The sequence below is a fragment of the Cryptomeria japonica genome, chromosome 10 (genome assembly GCF_030272615.1).
Source record: "Cryptomeria japonica chromosome 10, Sugi_1.0, whole genome shotgun sequence".
Taxonomy (NCBI): domain Eukaryota; kingdom Viridiplantae; phylum Streptophyta; class Pinopsida; order Cupressales; family Cupressaceae; genus Cryptomeria; species Cryptomeria japonica.
The window spans coordinates 409603555-409623507 of record NC_081414.1 but is presented as its reverse complement, the minus strand read 5'-3'; positions in this window follow the sequence as shown (position 1 = coordinate 409623507).

The following is a 19953-nucleotide window of genomic DNA, read 5'->3' as shown; positions in this document are numbered from 1 at the left end:
TCTTTGCAAGAAGATTGTCACACCTTTGCACCAGTGAAGCAACAGAAAACTGAGCATCATGTTTAATGACCTCATGTGTTTGCTTGCCCAATTCTATCCTTGTAACCTTATAATCAGCAGCTGACATTTCATCAAGTGGCTTATCTGCAATAGGTTCCACAATTTCAGCTACTTTCATCTTGTTGCTATCAACAGTTACCCTAGAGATAGTCTTGACCTTCTTAGCAACTTTGGATCTAGACTATTTGAGTTACTGGTAGTCAAAGGCATCAGGTGAGATCTCTTGCTTTTTCCTTTTCAGGGTGAAAGAACTAATCCATGGAGGCAAAGTCATCAACTCACTTCCAGTAGCAGCCGTAGGCAAAGGAGAAGCAGTTTCTGTTTGAATCACTGTGGTCATCCTAGGAGGAATATCTGTTTGGACAGCGACCACGGTTTGCTCAGTTACCAATGGGCATGAAGATTGCCTCATGAATTCTTCAAAACCAGAAGTGGAAGTATCAATTTCTGATAACTGGATGCAAGTAGGAGTATTCTCAGGAACTTTTGACACACTCTCTTGTTGATGATCAGGAGATGGCTCGTATGCTGAAATGGGAATAGCATTCTGAGGAGACTCATCCACAAGAAAATCAAGAGGAGAAAGAGGCATCTCAATGGAAACTGGAGGAATAACCTCATGAGGTGAGTCTAAAACTGGAGACTTAGGAGCATCGTCAGATTGCTCCCCCTCATCTGGATTATCCAGATCGATCACCTGAACATGGAACCGTGATTTCTCCTTCCCACGAATGGTCATCTCCTCAGGAGGAAGCACTACTGCACGACTGACTCATAACTTGATCCTTGTGCCCGAAGATGAAGCACCCTCCTTGTTATCAATATGAATCTCAGACTTCCATCCAAGAGGCCTCATAGAATCATCTTCTTTACCAACCTTGATTTTGATAAGTCTAACAGCATTACTTTTCAGCCATGCGTTAGTGTTGGCCAAGATAGGCTGAAATCTGTCAAGGATGGAGACGCACTCCTTGTGTGACCATTGGATCAAAGGAAGTGGAGCTTCCTCAACCCTCCATGAAGTGTATTCAGGATCAAGTATATGTCCGTCATTGATCATCCCTTGTGGGATATCCGCCAAGTTCAAGTCAACAATTTGCTCAATAGTGAGCCTGCAGTAATCCATCTTTAGAATTTCGGCTTCTGTGTGGAGATCTACCCAAATTTCTTCAATGCGATGAACATGCACAAAGGATTTCTTGATCTTCTCCTTCATACCTCTATAATCAAAATCAGCTCTAGGTTTGAACCTCTTAAGCTTGATTTCCTGCAATTCAGCCTCCATGGCCTTAGCCTTCACAGATGTGACAAGGGAGTATCGACCAATTTTTAATGCGTTAGTGGTAGAGATCCCCATTCCAACCTTGTGTCTAGTAGACTAAAAAGTATGAACAACCATGATCTGTCTTCCCAACTCCATAAGAATTATCTTATCGGTTGGGTATCTTGGAAGCATGTATGGCTGACCATCATAGCATCCAATCCTCATATAGGTGAAGTTGGGAAATTGCAGGAACAAACACCCATACTCAAACACCTTGACCCATGCCTCATCTGATACTCTTTTGTTCCTGAGATCCATGTCAAAATGACACATGAAATATCCGAAGAATGCATCTTGGACCCTTCTAAAATGTAGTCTGCTGGGTTTAAATGGCAACTGGTCATAATATTCCCAAACGGGTATAAGCGAGCGATCACCCTTGGTAGAAAAACCTGGAAAGTGTCTAAGTGATGCTGCTAAATATACCAAATAAGAATTCATGAAGAAGTTCATGGTGGTAGGAACTGCTGCAAGTTGTTCGCACAAGGCATCGTTGATGACTTCCCCCCATGAAATGTGATGTGACTGTCGTATGAACATAATGAATTGATACATCCATGGCTCAAAGACATTGGAATGCTCAAGGCCCATCATCCTGCTGAGAAGAGTGATGGTGTCTCCTATCTCCCATTTGAAATCACAACGGTACAACTTTGCCCACCTTGAGAAGGAAGGACGTGGCTCTTGGATCCACCTATTGATGTGTCGCTTGCAATCTTTTTCCCTTTTCACATAATACTCTATTGCACTTTCTTTGGTGATTTCCATATAAATAGGTGCAAGAGGTATTCTGAAGACCTTCTCGATTGTATCCGCATCAAGACAAATTATAGCTTCACCATCATCATTTTTTATGACTCTTGACTCCTTGTCAAAATGATGGGCGCATGCAAGAACAAACTCAGGTTCTAGGGCAGCCACTGGAAAGGAAGATGCATGATGGATATGGCGGTCCAACAACCGTTGCAAGTTGTTATCCTATGGATCTTCTACCCTGTTGATGAATTCAACCATATCAACGTGCCCTATCTCCGTGTCTCTGGTGCGATTCAAAGGAGAAGAAACCTGGGAAGGTGCAACCTCATTCTGATATTTGTCATATTTGTATTCCATTTTCTTTGGAGTTGTAGATGTCGGCAAATCTGACATTGATTGTGAACCTGGAATGTTGAGATGAAAACTTAAAAGAGTTAAGGCAACATCATAGTCAGTTGCAAATATCATTCTTCCTTCTTCAAATGGGTAAAACTTTGATTTTTGAATTTCACGATTTTGAGAGAGGAAGAGGGGAAATATGTAGAAATGGGAAAATCTTGACTTTGACCAATTTCGAATCTTGAGAGAATTTTCACAAGTATACAAGTTGGAAAGGACATACATGCAATCGGGGTTTTAAAACCCGAATACAAGTACACTTGTAAATTTGAAAATGGAGAAATGGACGAAAAATGAGATTTTGACTTGCGGGAAATAATGGAAATGGAAAGTACGGATATGGGGAACATGAATGGATAGAAATGGGAAAATCCGGGAAAGTCATTTTCATGAAAATGGGAAGAACTCTTCAACATGTAATCCGGTTTTTAAAACCCGAATTTGCAAGGGAGGGGTATTTCACACTTTTCAACTTGGAATTTTAACCAAAAATGGTTAAATTCCTTAACCGTAGGGGAAGAACAAGAATTTCCAGCGAACTTGTAATCGAGATTATAAATCCCGAATACAAGTAAAGAGGGAATATTGGGAAGAACAATGCAATTCAAAAATCGCATACCAAGGGGAAGATTTCTTTCACAAAAACCAATTTTTGGGGGAAGAACAACACATGCCAAAAATGCAACTAAGAACGAAAATTAAGAAAACAAGAAAATAATAAAATGAAGGAAAGAAAGGAAAGAGAACATACCTTTCTTAAAAATGCAAATGCTTCTCCAATAATGCAACAATCCTTGGAATGAAGAAGCAAAACCAGCCAACAAACCCAAAATTGCAATGCCAAACCCTTTATACATTTTTGCAAGAATGTCTTATATGGCAGCAAAATGCAAACTTGGAGGCACAAGAAGAGGTCAAATCTTCCTCAAATCCCAATGCCTTAGAATGGAAAGTAAAAATGATTCCTCTTATCAAAGATTCGTGGCATTTAAACCCTTCAAATTTGCAGCCAAAGGAATCATGTTTTTGCAAAAAACGTGGTATTCAATGCATCATTAATGGATCATTAAATAGCTTGAATTTTATCCCAAACTCCACGCCTAGGTGAGAGAAGGAAAAATGATTTAGGAGAATGCAGACTTGTGGAGTAAAAAATGCCCAAAATGTGGATTGAAAGAACCACATTTTTGCTGATTTAGCTCCAAAAACCAGTAATAATAAACTCTAAATGGCGAAAAATGTGTTTGTAAATGCATGAGAATAGGATAGAATCCTAAATGCCTTGCATCTCCAGCAAATCTCCCCAAAAAATCACTTTGACATCTTCAACAAATCCATTTTTCATGCAAATTGGGTTTTGGAAGACAAACAACAAGTTCGAATTGCCCAAAATCATGCAAATCGGGTTTTGGGGAGAAAATAACAAGTTTATTTTCACTTTTTCCACTTATAAGCCAAAATCGGGTTTTTTTGGACAAATGACGAGTTTAAAATTGTCAAAAATGCACTTGCAAGGCAAAATCGGGTTTTTTGGAGCAAACTGCAAGTTTAAAATACTTGTAAAAGGGAAATAAAATCCCTACAACAAGTTAGAAATACTTGCACATATGTAATGGGGATTTAAAATCCCTATTACATGTGAAAAACCATTAAAGTAGGGGTTTTTTTTACCAAACTGCAAGTTTACTTGTAGTTGAGCCAAAAAATCCCTATTTTAACTAAACATGACCAAAAAACAATAAAAAGATAAAAACAATAAAAAGATAAAAACAACAAAGGGGAAACTTAAAACAAATTACAAGTAACATATTTGAAATAAAAGTGCACATGTAATCAGTCAAAAATTCCCCTACAAAGACCAAAACAAGGAATATCATTAAAACTTGCAGTTTGAAGAAAATTCTCCACCTGCAGTCGGAGTTTTAAAACCCGTAATTGAAGGAAAGACATAGCAAACGAACCCAGAAATTGATGAAATTCGAAACGTAGTTCGAGGATGGACTGAGGATTAAGCCAGTCCAAGGATTAGTCAAAATTATGCCTCGAGAAGCATGCCATAGAGTAAATTTTTTCATTTTTTCACAAAAATTCCAACGTAGTGGTCCTTCATTTTTGGAAACAAAAATGAGGACAACACCTTCACTATTCATCAAGTTTGTGGAAAGCATAGCTATTTGCTTGCATATGCTGATGGAACTCCATTCTCACTTCCTCATATTGGAGAACATCTCAAGCTTTTCACTCAATGATGAGCTTTGTAAATTTTTTGTCAATGTGTAAATTTTTGTGCATGTCTTTTTTGCATCATCTATTGTCGCCTGACTCTATAGCCCAATGGATACAAGCATCTGGAGTTCTGGATTCTACAATCTTCAAGTGGTGAAGTTTGTTCCCCAGTCAGAGCCAGCTGTTGTCACTGATTTCAGCTGAACTGAATTTATGAGGCAGCCCTACGAAACTTGTCAGTTTCGTACCTCACATACTCCGAGGTTGGCCGACTTGCCTCACAAGTCGTGCCTTTTTGACATCTTGTTTAAGCGTTTTTTATGCTTTTTATAAGTTAATGTTTATTTAATGTTTTTCATGCAGATCGGGTTTTAAACCCCAAACTAAATGTTTTAGTCCTTAGCTTGCACATCAGGTTTTAAAACCCGAAGTGCAAGCTCTTTGTTGCATTTGGCAGGTTGGGAAATTTTTCCCGACCTACAACTTTGCTTATATGTTAAAACCCAACTTGCAGGTCATGTTTGGTTGCAGATCTACAAATGATTGTTGAATGCAAGTTGGGAAAATTTTCCTGACCTGCACGACGCGCCAAAGTTTTAAGTGCATTTAATGCACTTTGTTTAGCCTTTTTAATGCATTTTTACATTTTAATTTGTTGAGTTTGCATTTTTGAGATCTGTGGTGCGGGTTTTCTCCAAGTGGGTGCGAGATCTGATTTTTACAAATTCTTGGTTGTTTGCTTTCGATCTCTCACGGTTCTCAAGTAAGATGAGTTTTTTTTCTTTGTTCTTTCTTTCTTTTCGAGTCTGCCTATTAGTTTTTAGGGTTTTGTTTGTTTTAGTGGGTTTCAGGTTTTAAACCCGATACCCTATCTTCTTTTCTTCCCTATGCGACTGTTCTTTTTTATCCAAATGACAGGTCTAGATTTAAATCCCGACTTGGCCTTTGGGTCTCATTTTTGGGTAGGTCGGGATTTAAATCCCGACTTTCCATTTTGCCATAGTTTGCCTACCTCGCATGGCGAGATATTTTTCCCGACATACGGGGAAGGTTATTCTTCCTCGCAGGTCGGAAATTTTTTTCCGACATGCTGTCAGACCCACCCTTTAGTGATTTTTCCTGACCTGCCAAATGTCCACTTTTAAGATGCATGTTGGGTGATTTTTCCTGACATGCAGGCAGATCTTCCCCCGCGTGCAGGTTGGGTTATTTTACCCGACCTGTCATTTAATGTGTTTTAGTCTGCATGTCGGGGAATTTTTCCCGACGTGTAGAATGACTTTCTCCCAAGTACATGTCGGGTTATTTTTCCTGACATGCCAATTTACTCGCACAAATTGCAGAATGGGTTTTTAAACCCGATATGCAGTTTTGGTCCTTTCAAGTGCAGGTCAGGTTTTAAAACCCAACCTGCTGATTTTTTATAATTTTTGTTCCTAAGGCATTTTTGCCTTCTAGTTCTGATTCTGATCAATGAAGGCGTGATTCTGATGAGGCTAACTCTATGAACACTGATCTTGGTGTTTAAATGTAGTTCTCTGGCAAATGTCTAAGCCCTCCCTTAGCAAATCCACGGGCAAGAAAATGAAGTACAAGTATGACAAGTACTTGAATATGTTTCCTAAAAGTTCAGTAAAATCAAATGTGGACCAAATTCGAGACACAAATATTGGCCACGTGGACATGGAGGAATTCCTCAAGAGGATTCAGGAGGCTCCTTCAAGATTGGCTCAACTCATAGCCAGCGAGCTTCATAAGTATGCATGTTTTTCAGTAGTTGCTCATGATCTTGAATTTGTATTAGTCATACCAAAGCGGTTTGATCCTGCCACTAGGCATGTTAAAGATACAGATGGAAACGTGGTTATCTTTCTTGACAACGAATAATTTAATAGTGTTTTTAAAGGCTTCTATCTGGAGGAAGTGGTGGATATCACTCAAGCAAGAGCACAAAAATGGTAGGAAGAAAATCAGGATAAATGTAAGAAAACTATAAATAATGTATTCTTGTCAAGTTACCGAACATCTACAACTTGCCGATGGCCGAAATATTTTCACAAAGGTGATTTCACTAAAAAATATAATGACATGGTCACCTTGTTGTCTCAAGTGAAAGGGCTTCCAGATTCTCACCACTTTCAACCATGGATCCATGGATGTGCTGGTACATGAACATCATTAGGAAAGGGAATGATAAGATTGACTGGGGTGAGAAAATCAGTGATGCGATTTGCGATCAATTGAAAGAAGTCAGAACCACATTGAAATTCTACGTGATTTCTTATCTTGTGTATGCAGCCACCTCCAGGTCTGTCTACAAAAGGTGATAGAAGACAAACTCCAGTGTGGCATTATTATTCCCAGTTGACTATCATCAATTGGAGAAGTCATTTCCGTAGTGTTAATGATGCTTTATTTGTAGTTTGGAAATGTTTGTTTGACAAGGATTTGCAGATGAAGAGGCTTTTTTATGTTGCCTATAACAAAATTTCTGAGTACGAGTGTGTTTTCCTACAGTTTCAAACATTTATATACATCTGGGTGGGTTGCTTTACTGGTGAACCGTTTATGCTACCAAGATATACATCGGACAAAATTGTTGTCGTGGAGTTATACATACAATTAGTGTATGTACATGAGAGACAGTCTTCTTCACACAAGACTAGTCTCAAATCCTCCCAATCAATTAGCAAATATTCAAAATGAGTACTCAAAAGGCCAAAAACATGGAGGAGGAAATATAGTGGGTAACAATGAGAAGATTCAAAGCCCGCAACAATTTTGATTTTCGTGGAATGAAAAATAAAATCCACCGTAACTATGTGCATGTACACAAGCTGGAAGATGTTTGATCCGATTGCAGAGATTATGAAAATGTAAGGAGACTTGATTTCAGTCACCTAGCACTTGAGAAAATTGAGAATTTGGATTTGGCCAAAATTCTAGACACTTGGGAGGATACCACTGATGATTTTGTGGATCCTATTTATTTTAGTAATAATATTGCTAATACTCCTCTCCCTACCATTCAGTGGTCGAAAAAAGAAAATAAATCTATTTCTACAAGGTTTGCACCTATTATGGCAAAAACAAATGCATGGATACTTAAGAAAGGTATCAGGATGAATCAACTTCCCACAAGCTCCAACAATGATTAGGATGATGAAGGCCATGTGGGGAAAACATCAGAAATGAGAACTAAAAGTAAACAGGATCCACAGGAGCTACCACCAATTTCATCTCCTAGGTCAAAGGGGAAGAATCCCACCTATAACTTCACAATCAAAGGGTCGATGAAAGGAGAGTCCTCATCTCAAGTTCCACAAAGGACGTTTTCAAGGAACTGGAATCACAAGAATCAAAAAAGGGGCAAGAAGAGGGTGAGATACCGCAGGAAGAAGAAATACAAGATGCGGAAGAATCTCTTCCACCAACAATTACCACCACTTCTACCATAACACAGGTTCTTGCTCCAACATAGGTAACCATTCATTCCATTGAATCTGATTCGGATGAAGAAGATGAGGGCTTAGATATTGAAGATGGTGATGAAGAATTTGTAACTTTGTCTAGCCTTCCAATTTTTGATGATGTACTCATGTCTATGATTGAATCTTCAATCTTAGACTTTTCAGAAGCAATGGCTCAGATCTCTCAAGAGCACCAGATAGTGACACTTCCTCTAGGTGTTGTTACTATAGATGCTCCATCACTTGTTTCTACTATTGTTACTACAACTGCTCATCTATTGGTTTCTACCACAGTAACGACAACATCTTCTCAAATTCCTGATGTTACTGATGCAACTTCACTTGTACTAGTGTCCCGAGTTGTTGTAACTTCAAGTCAAGATACAATACAAGTATATGTGCCTGCACAAACTGATACCACAACTCTTGTGGCGCCCAAAAGGAAAAAGAAGGTAATTTTACCAGATGATTTTGATTTTGGTCAACTGGGTCCTATCAAGCAAAAAGTTACCAAGAAGCCCAGGATTGTGTCCAGGATCTTGGTTGACCCTGTAAGTAAAAGGAAATATGCTGAGGTCATGGTGCCATCTTCAGATAAAGATAAGGACAATATCCAACCTACAGATTCTAGTATGCAAACTATAGAACTTGGTGTGGAGACACATGAGAGTGTCAAGCTAGACTCTCAAGCTGCTTTCAATTCCCTCGTGCGTAGGTTTGATCAAGAAAGGGATGCAAAGAATGAATGGAAGCAGAAATGTGAACAACTGACAAGTGTGCTACATAAAATAACACAGTCATCACAAGAGGTTCAACCAATAGTCTCTTCAGTCGACATAGAAGCACTAAAAAAGGTGGAGCGATTAGGTACAAGAGGCAAGGTAATGGAAGAATGGATAGATTGCTTGATGTCAGAGGGGACACACCTCAATTATTCTGTAGTCAAGCTTTTGACAAACTTTGAAAATGCCCAAGTATAGGTTCAAGATGTGCAATCTCTATTATCCCAATAAATACTAGAACTTGAGAAATATTTAGGGGTTTGGGATAAAATGAGGGAGTATAGAGTAGACATTCTTGTTGATAACAATGTAGTATTGACTCAGGGAGAGTACATTCAAACCTGATCAATATTGGCACACAAGGATGAGCTCATGAAAGTGCTGGTAAAGGATATGAATCGGGACAAGAAATCATGTACTAGTGCAATCACCAATATTTCATCAGGAATACTATAATTGCCTTGCCATTTACTTGATACAGGAACAAAACATTTTACCCAATGAGACCATCAAACACAAATGTCTCACCATGATTGATCAGTTGATAGATGATAAATTTTCTCTAGTGTCATTTGATAAGTTGATTGAAATCCAAATCAACTTAGATGATCTTGCATCAATTTTGAAGAAAGCAAAAAGGATTTATGTAGAAGTCAGAGATTCCATATCTCGTATTCATGTAATTTCCAATGCAACTTCTGGACTAGACAAATCTGAAATGCAAGCAATGCTGGCAAGGTTCGAGGAATTATAGAAAATCAATGAGGGGGTAAGTAAAGAATAAAGTGTCATTGACACTATCTTTTCATGTAGTTGCATTATTAGTTACTGCAAATTTTATTGCAGTTGCATTTATATTTTATGCGGTAGTTGTATTCAAGTGGGACTCTGCAATTGAATTAGTCAACTGTGCCCACCTTTTCCTCAACTTCTTTTCCTATATAAAGAGGGCCTCATTTGTAAATATGGATCTTTTATTTTATGCTAAGCAAGACTCTGTTGAATTTTTGCCTCAACTAAGGCTTTGAGCTTTTTGTTGTGAAGATTCAATCAGGCAAATAAAGAGAGCAATTCCATTTGATTCCAAATTTTGTGTTGGGTCGAAGATTGTTTCTATGAGTTAATGTTCCTATGTTCATTGATTATATATGTTCTTTAATTCCTTGATATTGGTGGTATTTTTGTTTATGTGAGTAAGATAACTTTCCAATTGTGATAAGTTCACTTTGTGCTATGTGCATATTTGGGAAATCTTCTGATAGTTAAGTGATTACATAGTAAGCTTAGTATTGCTATTAGTTGCTCTTAGTTTTTAGGAAAATTATTCACATCTTGGAGGCTTTGAGCTATGAATTATGATTATAGTTGTAAGTGTGGTGATTAAAGTAAGTTGATTACATAGTAAGCTTAGTATTGCTATTAGTTGCTCTTAGTTTTTAGGAAAATTAATCACATCTTGGAGACTTTGATCTATGAATTGTGATTATAGTTGTAAGTGTGGTGATTAAAGTAAGTTGCACTCACGTAAGACTTTGAGCTTACATGATTGTGGAAGTATCAAGAATCATTGTAAAGAAGTTCTATTAGTTGTTAGTTTTGTTAGTTGTAAGAAATATCAAGTGAAGGGAGATACATTAATTCTGAAAAATGAGAGTTACATGCCCTAAGCTTACCCCCGAATTTAATTTCATAGTTGTTGAAACATCAAAATTCTTCCAAGGAACCTCCCCTTGATGATAGGAAATTATTTGTCTTAACATAGCTATGTGTGAAATACATATTTTGTCATTGGTACACTGGTGACAAAATATTAACCCAACAATACCAACATATCTACAATAATCTCAAGTATAAGACCCTAATTTTTCATACCCAGTTTGACCTTCTTATTAATATAATGATTCAAAAATCTAACACTCTAAATATTGTGGCCTCAAAAATAATTAGTCACTCAATTTATATCATTAGTTTGGCTTACATACACAGTCTTATATTGAACAAACCTTATTACTAGAAAATGGACAAGTAACCAAACTTAGAAATACATACAACTAATTCATAATGTTTTTTAATACTATAGCAATCATATCTCAACTTACCTAACAATATCAATTGGAAGCTTGTGTTTAGAGGCGCAAGCCCTTATAGCCTAATGAGCTAAGGTCTATTGCAAACCTGGCAATTTTCAAAGAACATAACCATCCTATGTTCAAAATGAACCCTGCATAAAATATGACCACGCTCCAATCTCCACAACTCCCTTGTGATAAGGTATTTAGGAACACACCCTTCCTACCCACTGAATGAAGTTGATGTCACACTTTTAGAGGCTTGTGTAAACACTTGAGAGAGGCTCGATCCTTTATGGATTTGTTGTCATTAGGAACACACAACAAATTTCCACCCTTCTCCAAATATCACTTTAATTTGCAAATGCAGTGGCAATTATTATTGCAAAATGACATTGATGAATTGATACAGGCTGGTCAAGAAAGATTTGACATCCTACTTGACCTGAACTCCTAGGTTGGCATCTAGAAGTTCAATGCATTTGTTTAATGCAAATCTTCCATGCCTTCCTTTCAATACTAATTGATATAAATACATATTTTCCCAATATCGACCATAGGGAAATAACTGCCAAAAACATCATGTCGACCCATACTTCAAGTCAGCTAAGAAACCATTTCAAGAAAATTATATATTTTTATTTATTAATAATTTTAATTAATTATTTAATATTTTAAGGCTGGTTGACTCAGCCAAAAATCAAGATTATTACAACCCCCCCCGTCCCAGAGATTGCTTGTCCTCAAGCAACTTGCACCTACATACCAACATTGAATGCCAGGATCCCATATCAACTTCAGAATCACTACTTCGCCACTCCATTGCACTACTCTAAGTTAAGCATTTCCTTCCCAATCTCCATCACTAATCTTATCAATCCTATAACAAAGAGTGTGAATGTTTCAGGCTCATCCTCATTTAATCAAAGTGCATAACCATGAGATATTCTAGATAAACATGTAGTTCTTCTTCATGACCCTCAATCTCAAACAAACCACTCATCACGACATCAAAACTAATATTATGTATTTTAATGTATGGATCAACCATTTTAATATACTTTGAATCATCATTACAAAATGTAATGATATCCGTACCTTAATTTTGAGTTGATCTAGTCTGGGCATTGCTATTTTTAATAATTGAGGAGTCCTCCCATTCGATATCTTGAGGCTCTAATCTTTCTTTCAACTCCACTATCATCACCCCATCCTTGACCTCTCATGCCTCTATACTCTTCACCATTTTAGGTTCCACTTTTGTTTCTTTTGAATTTATCTCTTATGTTCTCATTCACCTTATGTTGTCATAAAATTCCCTTTCTCTTGGGTTTGTCCAATCTAGATATCCCAAATGATCATCAAACGGAAGGACACATTTAATTTGATCAAGTGGCCTTACATATTATTCAAATATTTTAATGGCTTCAAATGTGTACCTTTTATGATATCGTTCATTGCATTCCCAAATTCTCCTTGTAGGGCCGCTCCACAAATCTTCTTCTTTGTCCCCATGTTCAAAGTTCAAAACATACTACATAATATCTTGCTGCATGGTTGGGCCAAGGTTCATATATTTGGCATGCCATCTTCACTTCTTTAGCAAGTCCTTCTAGTTGTTGAATTGGCATTAGACCCTTAGCTTCGTTTATTCATGAAGCTGCAAAAACTTCTCACAAATAGGCAAGAAGGCGACTCTAATACCACTGAAATGTACTAGCATATAAAACTTAATAGTAAACAAACTTCTACAATATTCTCAGGTATAAGACTTTGATTTTAGATACTCAGTTCAATCTTTGGATTAATTTAATGATTCATAAAATTTGACACTCACAATATCATGGCCACATAGATAATCAATCACTTGATTTATATAATTAGTTTGGCTTACATAGATAGTCTTATATTGAACAAACCTTATTGCTGACAAATAGTAAAGTAACCAAACCCGGATACATACTAAATACATTCAACAAATTCATAATGTATACATACAAATAATTCATAGTGTTTTTCCATACTCCAAGTGTTGTGTCTCTATTTACCTAACGATATTGGATGGAAGCTTGTGTTTAGAGGTGCAAGCACTTATAGCCTAATGAACAAAGATCTGTTGCGAACCTAGGAGTTGCAATTTCCAAAGACCTTAACCATCCTATGTTTAGAATGACCCCTGCATAAAATATGAGTGCACTCCAATCTCCACAACTCCCTTGTGATATGGCACTCAAGAGCACACCCATCATACCCATTAGATGAAGATGATGTCGCACAGTTAGAGACCTATGCAAAAACCTGAGAGGACCGATCCTTTATGGATTTTTTGCATTTAGGTGTTTGTATTATGTGTTGTCATTGATGTCAACTTGATGTCTGACAATATATGTTGTCCTATGTGTGATCCCTTGCTAGTGATAGATGTCGAGGTGTCATTGATGACATGGTAATTGTGGATGCCTCTTGATAGTATGCTTGTTGCAGTAATGGTGAAGTTGTATGATGTCTACATTGAGATTGGTTGATAGTTCTCTATGGTAGTTGTCTTCCTGCTTGTAGTTGATGCTCTTGGCTAAGTGTTGTCACTTGGTGTGGATAATTAAGAAACTATTAGAAGAAGACTATGGATGGTGCAAAGTATGTTTGATATGTTCTTGTGCAGAGGGTTGTTACAGGTTGCTAGGGATGTGTTGAGAAGATGCTTTGTGTTTGATGTCCACCACCTTGGTGTTGATATTTAGCATACTATGGTGACATGTTTGCCAATAATGATATTTGAATGTTTCTCTATGGAGGAAGTTGTTTGTTCTTAGATGATGCTAACATTTGTCTTGTTAGATATGTATTGGTATAGAGATGACAAATTCTTGATTAGTGTATTGGAAAGCAATGATTGTTGCAGTGGTTGAGGAAGTGTTTCTTGGTAGTAGTTGTGTGACTAACATGAGTGTATATATGTATGTATGTTTGGTTGAGTAGTTTATTGAGGATATAATGATGAGACTGCATTGGCTATTGTTTGTCTATGTTTGTCATGATTTTCTTAATTGGTAAGAAGAGGCTTGTGAGAAGAACAAATGGATATTAGTTGCAGATGGTATGTGGATATCCACCTCCTTGGTGTTTGATGTCTGCACTGAGTTGGCTATATTGATACAATAAATAATGATAATGACAGTGATGGTAAGTTGATGTTCATATGGGTTGAGATATTAAGATGAGGATTAAATGCATAACAATATAATGAAGATATACTGAGTGAGAAGGTGATATTTCCAAGACAATTTGGACCCTAGAAACTTGATGGAGCAAGTTGGTATAAAAGTAAGGAATGATGTGTATCTAAAAGAATGCCTCGCATTTGCAGATATGGTCTTGCAAACTTGTATATAATGTTTATGCTCTGTTGATATTGCACTCTTATCTTTTTGAGTCCTTGGTGTTGCATATAATATGGTTTGTAATTGTTGTTGGTTGACAGTCTGGTTCTTTGTCATAAGTGGTATGGGAAATGCTCTACATTTCTTCGCATTGATGTTTTTGATGTTGTAACTTGGAGGAAATATTTACATCTATATTGTGTCTCGATTCAATTATCAGATGATGGTGTGGTCTGAAAGTAAAGATATTATGTTCCATGTCTAACTAGCTCTCCAAAATAAAGTGTTTAAGTATCTATTATGTTGTGCCAGTATGATCTTGATATGGAGAAATGAAGGAAGAATTTGAGAATGTTGTTAGATGTTCATGGAACCTCCTAGTGTGTTATGCATTATGTTAGATGGTTTGGTTGATGAAGCATGGTGATTGGTATATGGTTTCAGGGTAACTGCTCTTGGTCTGACTGACATGTGTCGTTCCTTGGCTTGCGTTGAATTTTTGGGTTTCTTCGCTTGCTTAGAAGATTGTGTTGCATTGGTTTTGGGTCCTACCTTCGTGCATAGGGATCCACATTGGGTTGGTTCATCTAAAAGATATGTTTTGGGCCAACTTGTTGTGTGCTACTTGATGTATCTGCATGTTACCTTGTTGCCAACCTTTGGAGAATGAATGATAGTGTGTGAATTGTTCCTGCTTGCTTAGAAAAAAGTGCTATGATGTTCTAGATCCTCTCTATCTCTTGGATTGGACTGCTTTCACCATAATTATGTTTTGGTGGTTGACTTGATAGGACCTAATTTTATCCTCTGCTCTGGCCAACTTAATTAATGTTTGCAATGAAGAAGATTGTATATATAGAAGAGGAAATTGATGTTGAAGGATATGTAAGTGTAGATGAGTGTGTGGATCAATGTGTGTTGCACCTACATGATTATATCATTTGCAAAAATCAATTGTGATAAAGTCAGTGTGTGGTGATTGTTGTGGAGCTGGTTGCTTGAGTCAGAGATTCAAGGACAACTTCATGCTTGGAGATTGGTAGAGGCAGTATTGTTGAAGGCCTACTTGTTTTTTATTCATATATTCATTGTACATTGCTCTAGAGAAGTGATCTTCCAATTCCAAGCATTGTATCTTGCCCTAGGGTAGTGAACTCTAGCTTGTAAGTCCTTTAGGGAGCAATGTGCTTCCTTGACAGTGAGCCTAAAACTTTATTGTAATCATTTCATATAGTGGGTTAATTCTCACTGTGGTTTTTCCATATTTGAGGTTTTCACATAAATCTGGTGTTCTCTTGTGCATGGTATTTCATTGTTGTTGATAGGAATAAGGTTAAAGAGACTATGGGTTAAGTTATAAAGTTCAATTATTAGGTCTAAACTGATTCAACCCCCACCCCCTCCTCTCAGTCCTGAGGTGTGTTCAACATTAGGGATGCACAACAAATGTCCACCCTTCTCTAGCTATCGCTTCAATCTACAAATGTAGTGGTGATTATTATTGTGCAATGAGCCTAATGAATTGATACAAGCTAATCAAGGTTTGGCATCCTACCTGACTTGAACGCATCCAAAATCTCAATGCATTCATTTAATGCAAACTGAGATAACAATCTTTGATGCCTTCCCTTTCAATACTAACCGATATATACACACATGATATTGAAATTTTAATAAGGGAATTTGGTCTACAAGTCTATTCACCCCAGCAACTAGAGCCTCCATCGCATGAGCAAGCGTACACTCAACCTGGGTGATGGTTAGCCATCTCTCCTTCAAGAATTTATTGCCATTAATTATTCCTTGGTCGAGGTGGGTCGTGTTGTATGGGTGATAAATCACCCGGTGATGGCAAAATTGATAACACTTCGCAAGTCGAGGCGACGTCTAAAACTTGCATGGAAGTGGTAGTGGCGAAGAAAGACTTGCCAGTTGGAGCAAAGTTCATCCCACTAAGCCAGATTCATACAACAGATGCAACTGATGATGGGGGAGGAGGAGGTAAGTTCACTACTTCATCTCTCATTGTCAAGCTGAATCTCCAAAGGGTCTCTGCAATTTCTAAGAATAGGTTAAAAGAGGTTGCAATTTTTCTAGTAGCCCTAGATGTCAACAAGGTTCCTTCCCAGTTTTACTTGAACACCTGGTTGCAAAATATTTGGAGTAAGATCTTAGGGTTTTGCTTTCCCTTCTCTAGAATGATTCAGAAAGGATTATTCATCATTTTGTTCAATAACCCTCATGGCCAAAAGGAGGTGCTTAAAAAATTGTTTTAGGGCTCTCAACTACTCTCCTGATGCCAATCATGATAAAATTTTGGCTCTATCTTTCCCCAAATGGGTCACCATAAAAAATATTTCTCCCTTCCTTTAGAGCTTTATCCCTCAGTCGCTTAATAATTTGGGGAACATGCTTCGAATGGAGGAGTCCCCATCCCTCTTTCCGCATTTGGATGTCAGGATGTTGATTTCTATTAACCCTGGACTTGACCTACCACAATACTTGAGAATAGAATTGGATGAAGGTCTGGTGGTTTGCCCCATTGAGTTCTTGGGGGGTATCAATGCATGATTTTTATATAGAAGAGAGGGGCACATGAGAAAATCTTGCCCTTTGCTGAGGAACTCTAAGAAACCTACTTCTTCTACTCATAAAAGTAAACCCTCCTCCAAGCCTCTCGATGTCCTTGTGGCTCCCCAATCCTCCCCTATTGCTTCATCTGATATCATTGCTCCACCCATGACTCATTCTCTGATTTCCCCTATGGCCCCTCCGGCTTGCCCTCGTCCCCCCCTTGTGGCTTTACCTCCCCTATTCAGGTAGGGGATGTTCCTTTTGCTTCTTTGCCCCCTTCCAAGATCCCCTTAAATTGCAAAACCAATGCTCAATAGATTTTTATGGATAAGCTGAGGCATATTGCTTCAGTTAGGAAAAGGATTTAGGATCATATTTATTTTGGGGTGCCCAGAAAGGATGGTCTTGTAAACACATAGTACTTTCCTACTAAATAGACTCAGATTGAATCCTCTTTTAAGGACCTTATTGGAGCCTTGGAGCAAGAGGATATTCACCCTATCAGTGGCTTAGAAAATCCTGGTAGAGGAGATAAGAGGGTGGTCCCTGCTAGTCTGAAAAATTACCTTTATGAGCAGTGTGTCCAATAGTGGGGATTTTGATGAGACCCTATTCATCATAAAAAAGACATATGACCCCAAGAATCCACTTATTGATTTTGTTGATTGCCTCTAGGCACTCTACTAGCCCCACTTTCAGTCCTCCTCTTAGGGCTAATGGGGCAAATATCCTCTCCATCCAAGTCTATAATTGGGTGGTTAATAGGGGAAGCATGGATGATGAGAAAGTTGTCATGGTGGATCAATTTGATCCTATTGAAGTAGAAGATAAGAAATTGAGTGAATAAGCCATTGTCCCCTATAAGGGGTCCCCCAATGTGGACATTATGGGAGAAGATATGGTAGAAATTGGAGTAAGGAAAGATAAGAACAAAAAGGTTGCTAGGAAGAGTAAGAAAACTATTGCATCCCAGCTTGGGGTTGACCAAGTATTTGATTTTAAGAGAAAAAGAGGGAGACCCAATGGGTCTGGGGCTATTAGACAAGGGAAGTGTGCCCCTAAAGGGAAGTTTCCCAAATGCTATAAATTTTTAAGGCCCCTATGGACACTACCCCAAAAGGATTGGTGGAGCTAAACTGTGGATCCTGGAATGTTAGAGGACTTGAATCCCCAGACAAAAAATATGTGGTCAAAAGATTTATTAAAATGAAAAAGAATATTGCTATACTCCTCCAAGAGTTAAAGGTTGTTCAGTTTCACTTAGACATTAATCTAAAATGCATTTGGAGGAATTCAGATCATTTTACTACTAAGCACTCCAAGGGTAAAGTGGGTGCTGCCATTTTGGTTGGTAACAAATTGAGTAAGTTTTCCATAATTGGAGTTGTTCACCGTGCAATAGAGTGGTATGTATTATATTGCAATATAAGGAGAGTAGGGTGGGATTTTACTCGATGTATTCCCCCAATGATACCAAAGAAATAATAGAACTCTGGAAATGGATGACCCAGCTTGAGGATATTCCATGGATTGTGGGGGGGAGGGGGACTTTAATATGGTTGAATCACCATAGGATAAGGCGGGAAGACTGAGGTTTGAGTGGAAAGATAATGAGAAATTATTCTCGTATAGGATGATTAATAAGCTCATGTCGTTTGACCCGCTGACAGGAAAGAAGGATGAATTTAATGATGTTGGGTTTACTTGGTGTAACTTTCAACAGGGGGATAAGAGGATTTATAGTAGGCTAGATAGGTTCTATGTGAACAAAGATTTGCTCAAGTTCAATAAAGATGTGAAAGGATACAGTGTTAGGGTGATCCCTTATACCTTATCTAATCATCACCCCATACATGTTGTAATTTGTCTCTGTAATTACCCCCCTACGTCTCAAGGTAATAGAGACTCATTTGCCCATAATACAAACTTGTTGTAGGATGAGGATGTTAAGTATGATTTATACATCATCAAGTAGTTTAACTCACAAAATTCTCACAATAATAATGTTATTGAAATCTGGAATCAAAAGATTCAAAGATGGAAAGCCTTATTTCAAATAGTTGGGAGAAAGAAGGCTAAGGATGATAAGGCAAGGGATACATGCTTACACAATAAAGTCATACAAGCTAAAAATGCTCTTCAGAATGACCCATCTAACCTTGATGCCACTATTGAACTCAAACAATCCAAGAATGCCCTTAGAAGGATTCAAAATGTTAGGATCCATGGTGCTAAAATTAGAGCAAGGCTGAATTGGTTAAACCGTGGTGATAAGGGGTCTAAATTATTTTTCCACCTCCTTACGAGTAAAGAAGCCAAAGAGAGGATTGATATTATGTGGGATGGTGGATTCAATCTTACTGATTAGGTAGATATTATCAAGGCCTTTGCTCAGTTTTACACTGGTGGGTTGAATACAAATAGGGTCATAAATGATATCAAGAACATTATTCCCAAAAAGGTGTGTACTGAGGATTCAGTCAAGTTGGATAAAGACTTGTCACTAAAGGAAGTTAAGGAAGCCATATGTGCCTTGAGTGATGACAAGGCTCCAGGACCAGATGGCATGCTGACATAATTTTATAAGAGCAATATTGAGTGGATTGCGGTAGACCTATTCAATGTATACAAGGAAGCCATAAATAAGGGCTCTCTAGGCAGCGATATTAATAGTGGGCTCATAAAACTTATTCCTAAATAAGGTGATAGGCCTCTTATAAATAATTGGAGACCTATTACACTGTTGAATGTGTCCTACAAAATCCTAGCAAAATTTTTGGCTAAGAGTGTAGTGCCCCTCTCGGATTTCTATTTCCTTTTGTGCATCAATAAACTATATTGTTATAGCTTAGACTATTTTGTTATGCTTGTGATAATTGTTTATGGATTTATTTATGATTTGGATGCTTCATT